This window comes from Labeo rohita, unplaced genomic scaffold (assembly GCF_022985175.1).
Source record: "Labeo rohita strain BAU-BD-2019 unplaced genomic scaffold, IGBB_LRoh.1.0 scaffold_270, whole genome shotgun sequence".
Lineage (NCBI taxonomy): Eukaryota > Metazoa > Chordata > Actinopteri > Cypriniformes > Cyprinidae > Labeo > Labeo rohita.
Genome location: NW_026128990.1, coordinates 19,953 through 29,928, shown reverse-complemented (window position 1 = coordinate 29,928; position 9,976 = coordinate 19,953).

Below are 9,976 nucleotides of genomic sequence, written 5' to 3'. Positions count from 1 at the left end.
ATGGTATTCTGGGACTTTCGGACACAGACACTACAGTCTACACTGAGTAATAGTGGAGGTAGATGTTAAAATTTATATTGTACATTTAAAGACACATTAAAAGACTCATTGCGATCACTGTCATTGTTCATAAAGCAACTCATCTGATTTACTGTTCAGCAGCTCTTTGTAAGAAATTGTGTATTTGTTCAATTTAAGTCCAGTAAAACTTATTGCACTTCATTCCTTAATGAATTAGGGCGATATATGATTTAATACATCAGCGCTTACTTAGGAATATTCATTCATGGATTTGTGCTACGCAACCACCTGCATCGTCTTTACACACAGACTAAATTTACTAGAGTGTTTACTAAGTGTGACATAATATACCTCTGTAAATAAATATAATTTAAATTCATGTCTTCATGTCGCACACTTTAATGCTCGTTAAATGGAAAACATACACTGTCTTCGAACTGGAATCAGGGTGGAATATTTCAAGTTCGCAGGGCACTTACTTTTGAATAGAACAGACATCTGAGATACACAAAATGTGCAGAGCGGTGGTTCACTTACACGATCAACTGGCTGAGATCAAGCTATGGCGTGTTTATTTTATTTTTGTCACTTTTCAGACACTTGTTGTGGTCCTCGTAATGTTACATTTGCAGTTGTAGGGGTCTTTAGAAAGGCCTTTGTGTACACCAGTCTCAGCAGGTGTATGCAGCTTGAATTCAGCAGGTGGATCGACAAGTTCAGCATTTCACTTGTCTGGTTGAGGACAACTCGTGTGCATAGTTCATTTAATCAATCCAGGCCTTTTTTGTGACTTGTTTAGTTAGACGTGTCGTTCCATCATGGAGAAACTTCTGTCTCTAGTGACACCTTTCCAAGGACTTTCTTGCCTCTTTTGACGAATCTTGTCACCTCCAATTGTACAGATGTCTAGGCAGATTCCAACAGGTGAAGGGTTCTCAGTAGATACACACTGCTTTGTGTGAGACACCTAAACAGCACCTTAATGGCTCACTGATTGACCAATGATGAGCTTGATGTCATTTAAAAATGGGGAGAAAGTTGTGAGAACAAAACAAGGAATCAGGTAGGTTAATGTCAGAAGGTGTGAACGGTACATTGGGTCTCAAGTGTCTTTTAAGGTCTCATATGTCATAAAGTGGTCCCATTTAAAACTGCCAGTTCTTCACTACCACTATGGTGGAGTTTAATGGTAGTGGAAGTTAAGTAGTCTTGGTCTGAGTAGCTCAAATGAAAAGTAGCAAAAGTCAGTGTAAATCACATATTTATAAAATGGTATGCATCATTAAACCATATAACAGGAATAATAATAATTAATATTCAATCCCAATTACAAAGGTATAGATCTATATATAATTCTCCAATGCAAGTCCCCTAAGATTTCAAGGTTGTGATCTAAATCATGCTTAGGTTTCATAGAAGAATGGAGACCCTGGATCCTTTGTAATAGTGTGTGTGTATTTGTGTGTCATGCAAGCTATGTCACATTCGATGGTACAGTCAAATTGGAAATTTTGTAGTTGATCAACAGAAGTGCCCGCAATTCATATTTAATCATTTTGATAATGTTTCTGTTATTAGGGATCTGTTGGGAAACCAGTGGGCCCTCTGATTTGCCAAAACATCCCGATAACAATCAGAAAGTTGAAATCTTTTGAATTTTCATGGCAGATATGCCTCTGCGTTCAGGATTTTTCATTATTGATTTGTGACGTTAGCCTTGCATATGTATATTATATGCTTCCCGTGAGTTGGCAGATGGTTGGAGATAGCAATTATTACGTGTGTTTTTGGATTGCCATCATGGGATTAACTCTAGTGTCCTATGTGTGTGAATCTGTGTGGTTCTGTTAGTGTGAAGATGGACAATAGATCTTTAGTGGAGTGCCATGTTTGGGATCTAAGCCATCCTTATCTTCTGTGATGTGTAGTGTTCAGACTGGATAGTCTAGATGAGGTGATGCAATGGTGGAGGTGTGTGCTCTGGGCTCATGTCTGGGAGATGGATGGAGTCTAATTTATACAATCTGTATTGTAAAAATTTAGTTCCGGTGCTTTTCCTCAGTTTCATGTTCAGACATGCAGAATTATTTTAACTGTATCATCATCATGTATTGTAATTTTTAATTTCAGATGTCACATGAAACTGAGTCTCATTGGTCAGATCTGAATTACTGCTGCTGTTTCAGCGCAGTCTGGGTGTGTAACACCTGATGCTGCTCTTGCAACTGAGCCTTCACAGTCTGCTGTGTCATGAGCATTAGAGACCCCAGTTCTGCTGGGAAAATTTTCTAGATTAATTGGAGTTTTGTCACTCATATCATCATGAACTCCAATGGACCAATGTCCATGGCTTTAGTTGCAGCTGCTCTTATTACAGCCAGATCTGTGGGCAGAAACTTTTTCACCTGTTTTAGTGTTGTCAGTTTAACAATCGTTGTTTTGGTGTTGTTCACACATTCAGATCTTTTTGGAACATGAAGTCATGGTATTTAGGTCTGAAATGTAGTGTTTTACACCTCCCTTTCATTATTTCTCTAGTAAATTGTGAAAGATCAAATGGTCTTATGTGGCTGCATTCAGCTGTGGCTATGTGTCAGTGTAATCATGCTCAAACAAAGGATAGGAAGTTTAACAATTGTGATGTAAATGTGGTCCTGTTGCAGTAATAGGCAGCCAGCATGAGAATGTGAATATGAGGTGTGATCTGGCTCAAAATATTTCAACACCAATGTTTTTTGTTAAAGAGCATGATAAAGTGCAAAGTTCAGAGGTATTGAATCCTGCAGTGAGGAGAAACCTGTTCATTGTTAAGACAATTGTGAATCACACTGTGGCCACATGGCAATTTTATGTTCCTATATGTGGATCACTGCAGCTATATGGAAAATAGCAGAATGTACCACTCAGGAGACAAACAAATTCATCATAGACCCACATGCAACTTGAAATTGTTAAACAATTCCAGTATTCCAGTTATTCCAATTTTACACAAGACACATGGTCTAGTATGCATGTAGCATCTACAGCCTTAAACCTAAATTTTTACACACTTACAGTAAAGCAGTCATGTGTTTTTAAGAATAAACCCTACTAGTTTATGTGTACATGTAGCAGCACAAACAACTATAATATGTGGTTTGTGTGCACACTGTGTTTAGCACAATTACAAATTTGAAAAATACAAACAGGATCATTGAAATTTGAATGTTTAGATGTTAATGTTAGCCATTCTTTCTGATCAGTTTCAAATTTCAGCTGGTGCTCCTCAGCGAAGGATGAATTGGTTAGCTATCGCTTGTGCCACACTATTGAAATGACAACACACCTCCTCCCTTTTGGCACTGAGTAGCGGACCAATGAAATGTAATTCTAAGGGTTAGTCTATCACCTTTCTCCACGTAATGCCATGCTTGGTGATTATAATATAATGTACATTATAATGTGATTTATAATATAATTATATTATATTAAAATAGTATAAATTTAAAATATATTATTTCTGGTCTCTGGAGAGTCATTAGAATAACATAGCTGTCAATGTGTTTGTTTTGGAGAAGGCTTTTTTGTGATTTGGCTCTGTAGTCACATCGGTACAGGCATGTACATTGCATGTACAACAACAGATCAGGCTTAGAGCCAATGAGAGACTCTGCAGTTGTTAACATCCAATGTTATGTCAATGGACAACGGGACACCGACCAGATTCGCGACATAGCCCCCCCCCCAAGGAGCGGCTTCCAGACGCTCGAAGGGAACAACAGTCCAGGGGAGCGGTGGGGTGGGAGCGAGACAGGGCGAGGGCTGGAGGGCCAGGTCCATGTGGGAGGCCCAGTGATTGAGGCAGGACCGACAGAGCAGGTACCCTCCAGGGCGGGCCGGAGGCGGAGTAGGAGCCCTCCAGGGCGGAGGCGGAGCAGGAGCTCTCCAGGGCGGAGCCGGAGGCGCAGGAGCCCTCCAGGGCAGAGCCGGAGGCGGAGCAGGAGGCGCCGAGGCCCTCCAGGGCGGAACAGGAGGCGCCAGAGCCCTCCAGGGCTGAGCAGGAACTCGCGTCATGGACTGGGACCTGGGGAGAGCAGGGACAGAGGAGGCAGAGAGAACAGGGAGAGAAGCAGAGAGACCAAAGGATAACGCCGCCTCCATAGGAGGTTCTACAGTCGACGCTGACACCTCTGGAGGCATTGGCGCAGCTTCTCTGATGGGGAAGGCCTCTGGAGCAGCCCTGAGACCAGACGGGTCCTCTGGAGCAGACTTGAGACCAGACGGGACCTCTGGAGCAGACTTGAGACCAGACGGGGCCTCTGGAGCTGACTTGAGACCAGGCGGGACCTCTGGAGCAGGAAACCGCGTTATGGCCTGGGACCTAGGAACGGCAGAGACAGAGGAGGCAGACAGAATAAGGGGAGAAGCAGAGAGGTTGTAGAGGGATGCCGCCTCCATGAGAGGATCTACAGCCAAGGCTGACACCTCAGGAGGCATTGGCATGGCTTCTCCAAGTGAGGGGAGCTCTAGAGCAGACTTGTGATCAGACGGGAGCTCTGGAGCAGGCTTGTGATCAGACGGGAGCTCTGGGGCAGGCTTGTGATCAGGCGGGAGCTCTTGAGCTGGCTTGTGATCAGACGTAACCTCAGGGGCAGACTCGGCGGGACGTGACTGGACTCTGGAGCAGCAGCAATAACTTTGTTTGGCTCATGAAGATCAGCTGTGGTTTGACTTGGTTCTTGGAGATTGGCTGTGACTTGACTCGATTCGTGAAGAACAGTAGTGAACTGCTTTGACTCATGGAGACCAGCGGTGACTTGACTTGGCTCATGGAGATCAGCAGTGACTTGATCTGACACGTGAAGACCAGCGGTGACTTGAACTGGCTTGAGAAGATCATTGACTTCACTTAACTCAGGAACCACGGCTGTTACCTTGCTTGACTCAGGAACGACCGCCTTGACGTTGCTTGATGCAGAAACGACCGCTTTGACATTGCTGGACTTGGAAGCTTGACTGGACTTGGAAGCTTGACTGGACTTAGAGGCTTGAGTGGACTTGGAGGCTTGACTGGACCTGGAAGCTACAGCCGTAGTCTGACTTGACTCTGGAGCAGCGGCTGAAGCTTGACTTGGCTCTGGAAAAACAGCAGCAGCTTGGCTTGGCTCATGAGGACCTGCTGTAACCTGGCTTGGCTCATGGAGATCCGCTGTAACGGGACTTGACTCCTGAACAACATGGCCTGGCTCAGGAACAACATGGCTTGACTCAGGAACAACAGCTGTAATGTGACTTGACTCGTGAAGAAAAGGTGTGACTTGGCTTGACTCGTGGGGAACAGCTGTGACTTGGCTTGACTCGTGGGGGACAGCTGTGACTTGGCTTGACTCGTGGGGAACAGCTGTGACTTGGCTTGACTCGTGGGAACAGCTGTGACTTGGCTTGACTCTGTGTCTTGACTTGACTCTGGGGTAGCCGCCGCGGCATGAAGGAGCGCCATTTTTGCTGCCCATACCGTCACTAGAGGTGTGTCCAGCACGTGGGCCATCATGACCACAGGTGGCGTCCGGGTGCTGACCACAGGTTCTGTAATGGCGGCCATATCGTGGAGTGGCTTGGTGACGGCGGCCATCTTGTGCAGTTGCTTGGAGACGGCGGCCATCTTGTGCAGTGGCTCTGGCGTGGCAGCCATCTTGTGCAGTGGCTCTGGCGTGGCAGCCATCTTATGCAGTGGCTCTGGCGTGGCAGCCATCTTGTGCAGTGGCTCTGGCGTGGCAGCCATCTTGTGCAGTGGCTCTGGCGTGGCAGCCATCTTGTGCAGTGGCTCAGGAAACACAGCTGCAACTTGACTTGACTTGGAAACTTGACTTGACTCAGGAAATGCAGCCGCAACTTGACTGGACTCGGAAACTTGACTTGACTCAGGAAATGCAGCTGTACCTTGACTTGACTTGGAAACTCGACTTGACTCAGGAAACACAGCTGCAACTTGACTTGACTTGGAAACTTGACTTGACTCAGGAAATGCAGCTGTACCTTGACTTGACTTGGAAACTCAACTTGACTCAGGAAACACAGCTGACAAAAGCTGAGACAGTAACCAGAGGTTATGGCTAGTACTATGAAATATGCCGAACCATGCTAGTACTCCAATAGTATTTTGTCTAGCCCCCCATAGTTAATGCAACTGCATAACAACTAAAGTCAAGCAGTTAGTCAGAAATCTAGAATCTCACCTGATGTGCTCCATGCTCCATCTAACCTGAGATCTAGTATGTACTTAACCCTGGACGCATATTTGTGGTAACATACACCTTCACTTAATCTACTTGAGGGAATAATTTCAGAGTAAATCAGAATGAAATCAAATGTAACAATTTATTAGAAGTCAGGTAAATATGTATTATGCCAATTATACAGCCAATTCAAAGATATCAAATCAATACAAGAAATCTCCAAGATGAATAGGAGTAAGATGCATACCAAAGTGTGTCAGCACACTTCGTACCATGGGCTCATTCCAGCTACAGAAAAGCGCCCTGATCTTCTTGCTACACTTCTTTAAGTACTTCAGACCCAGACAGACATCCCCCGAAATGGAGACAGGAACTAACAATTTGAATTTGCATTGATCAAGTCCTAGACTTGATCGTTTGCACCTTTTGGGGACAGATGGTAATTTGCATGAAGGACACTGGGAAATAGTACAACCTCAACAGTGAGCAATATATCTTTGAACTCTTAGGATCTGTTTACCCTTTAGTTTACTTCTTGTGAGAATGAGACCATTGGACCAGACACACAGTCACAGTTCAAATGATACTAAACATGACTATGGATATCACTTGTATTCATGTAGAACGTTATATTATGCTATTGACCAGTCTAAGTGAGCTGAGTGAGAGGAAATGGGTGAGAGGAAGTGGATGGAAGGAATAGGTGGAAACGGGCTTTTCTCACATCTTCTCTCAGTGAGATGTGGAAACAAATGTCTATATCTTAATACACTGTGTGTGTATTGTCCGTCTCAGAAGGTCAAAATGTGTGAGGTTCTGTAAACCTTACACCTACTATATTGCAGTATGCTGTGTGTATACTGTGAATAGTATGTACATTTTCTGTATGCATGAAATGCCCGGATTACCTGCTACATTTGCTGAAATTTGATGTATGCATTTGAGGACGCTGCATTGAATACTGTTTCCCAGAATGCAGTTCACACCATGTGACGTTTCATCTTCAAATGTGTGAGTGAACTGGAGGCGGGGAATAGTAATTATAAATGTAACACCTGTATATATACATATATATGTAAACAACAAACTGTATAGATTAAACAATATAGTTAGTAGGACATAAATTGTGCTTTAATCTCTATGGCATGTTTCTGATCAAGTAAAAATGTACAATAACTCCGCCCACCAATGCCTGGCTGCGATAAACAGCACTGCAAAAGACACGTTTTTCTGCAGTATCAGTGGCGCAGTGAGTGAAATACATGAGACATGTATTTTCTACGTGATCCACCCGCGTTCAAATCCGCCTTTTGTCAACCTCATCAACCTTCTCCTTTTCCCATCAAATACCAGATCAGAAAAGCATTTATTTTCAATAAAAATTAAGTAAATATTTGAAAAGTGCAAATAAAATGCCTAATTAATAATACAGTGTTATTATGCTTAGCTGTAGGTTTAGGGAGGTTTTTGTCCCAATAAAGTGGCATTCATCTAATAAAATTTATATATATATGATAATTTACACTTAATATGTTATTGCATACTGTTTTATAATGTGCTAAAGTACTGAAGTAACATTATAAATATCTGCCACCTAACAATTATTTACATGCCTGTTGCTAAAGAAAAATGCTGCTATTTTAGTGTAAACAAAATTTATCATTATTTGAGTGTAACTAGAATATATTCCTTTTTCCACTTAGTGTAACTGCCAAAAATATAATTGTTCAGTTAAAGACAGCTCAGTGTTGATTTAGTTCTGTCCAATATGTAAAGTTCATCAATTATGAAATAAGTTCAATAGGGCAATATGTCATTGTTTACTAATATTAAAGGCACAATATGTAAGATTTTTGTAATAAAATGTCCAAAAACCACTTGCACAGTGTTATATATTTCATGCAGTTGTGTACTTACGTTATCTCAAAAGTTCTTCAGGATTTGTAAATCCAGGCGAGAATGCTAAACTAGGGAGCTAGGGAACTACTCCATAAAAATGCTAACACAATACAATCCACAATCCAATACTCGGCGAGATGCAAAGGGAAGTCCAGGGCTTGTATAGAGCTTCTGATTGGATACAGGTGTGCGAGTAATCAGCGCAAAGGATGATGGGAAACGTAGTCTGGTGTGTGGTGCAACAGTCTGTGTAGTGTGAAATGTCAGTGAGATGCACAGGCGACCTCTGGTGGCGGGCAGACCGGACAAGATTCATGACAGAGCCCCCCACCAAGGAGCGGCTTCCAGACACTCCAAACAACAAACAATCCAGGGGAGCAGTGGGGTGGGCACGAGACAAGGCAAGTGTTGGAGGGCCAGGTCCATGTGGAGGGCCTGGGGACTGAGGCAGGACCAGCGGAGCAGGGAACCAGGGCGGAGCCGGCAGCGCATGCGAGGCTGAGGGCCACCAGGACAGAGCAGATGGAGCAGGAGCCCTCCAGGGAAGAGCAGACGGAGCAGGAGCCCACCAGGGCAGAACAGAAGGAACAGGAGCCCACCAGGGCAGAGAAGGTGGACCAGGAGCCCACCAGGGCGGAGCAGGCAGACCAGAAGCCCTCCAGGGTGGCGCAGACACACGCGATATGGACTGGTACCTGGGGAAAATAGGGACAGAAGAGGCAGAGAGAGCAACAAAGAGAGAGGCAGGGATTGCAGGGAATGCAATAGGCTTAATAGCAGTCTCAGTGGGGTCTGAACAGGCACAATTCGTAGCTGACGTCCTTAGCTGAGACAGATGGGGCAGAGAGTCCTATGACGGCCTCCATGGCTGTGACAGGATGGACAGAGAATTTATAAGTGGCCTTCGTCGCCGTGACAGGACGAGCAGAGAGTTCAGTGACGGCCTCCATAGCCGTGACAGGAGGAGTAGAGAGTTCATACATGGCCTCCATGGCCGGGACAGGATGGACAGAGAGGTCAGCGACGGCCTCCATGGCCACAAAGCATGTGAGCAGAGCGTAGCAGGAGCAGATTAGTGGATGAGAGGGTAATTTCATTTTACCAGTGTTGGCCAGTACAGCTCTACTACAGCATAGCACAGTAGCGCTACTGCAAACAGGAACAAGTGTACTACATAGAAACTTCTTATAGGCGTGTAATTAGAGCAGGCTCTGTTTTTCCAGTAAGCACGAGCGGAACGCACATTCATAGAGCGGAATATTGAGCAGAGAGTCACACTAGAAGGGATACAGCTCCGACCGGGAACTAACAATTAAATTAATTGTTCTACCTTTTGGATTGTGTTTTTTTTAATGTTTACACCTACCCCAACCCTAAACTTAGCCCTTACTATAATACAAAAACAGTTGTTGTACAGTGTGACCAAAATAATGTTAGGTTGATGTGCGCATGCCTTGTAGCTAGAGCTGTATTCCATCTAGCCTTATCCACCGCCCAGTGACAGTGGCTAGAGGAGAGTGAAACTGCACGCTGAACGCTGCCGGTTTCTCAGGTTTTTCGAACTGGCTATGCGGGACTAGCTGCTAATAGCTCAGTGATTCCTCCCCCTTCTAGGGTTTTTTTTAAGTAGCAGTCTCTTTGAGTTCTTACCCAGACAGTGCTGTCTCCCCTGCTAGGGTTGTAAGTAGACAGCACACTCTTTGTGTGTTTGTCTCAAATGTCCCCTTCTGGCACACTGACCTTGATGTGCGGGGTTAAGTTCTATTATGTATAGAACAGCCTAACTGATGGTCCAGACTCAGTCTTTAGACTAGCCCTTCTAGTATGTCTGTGGATGAATC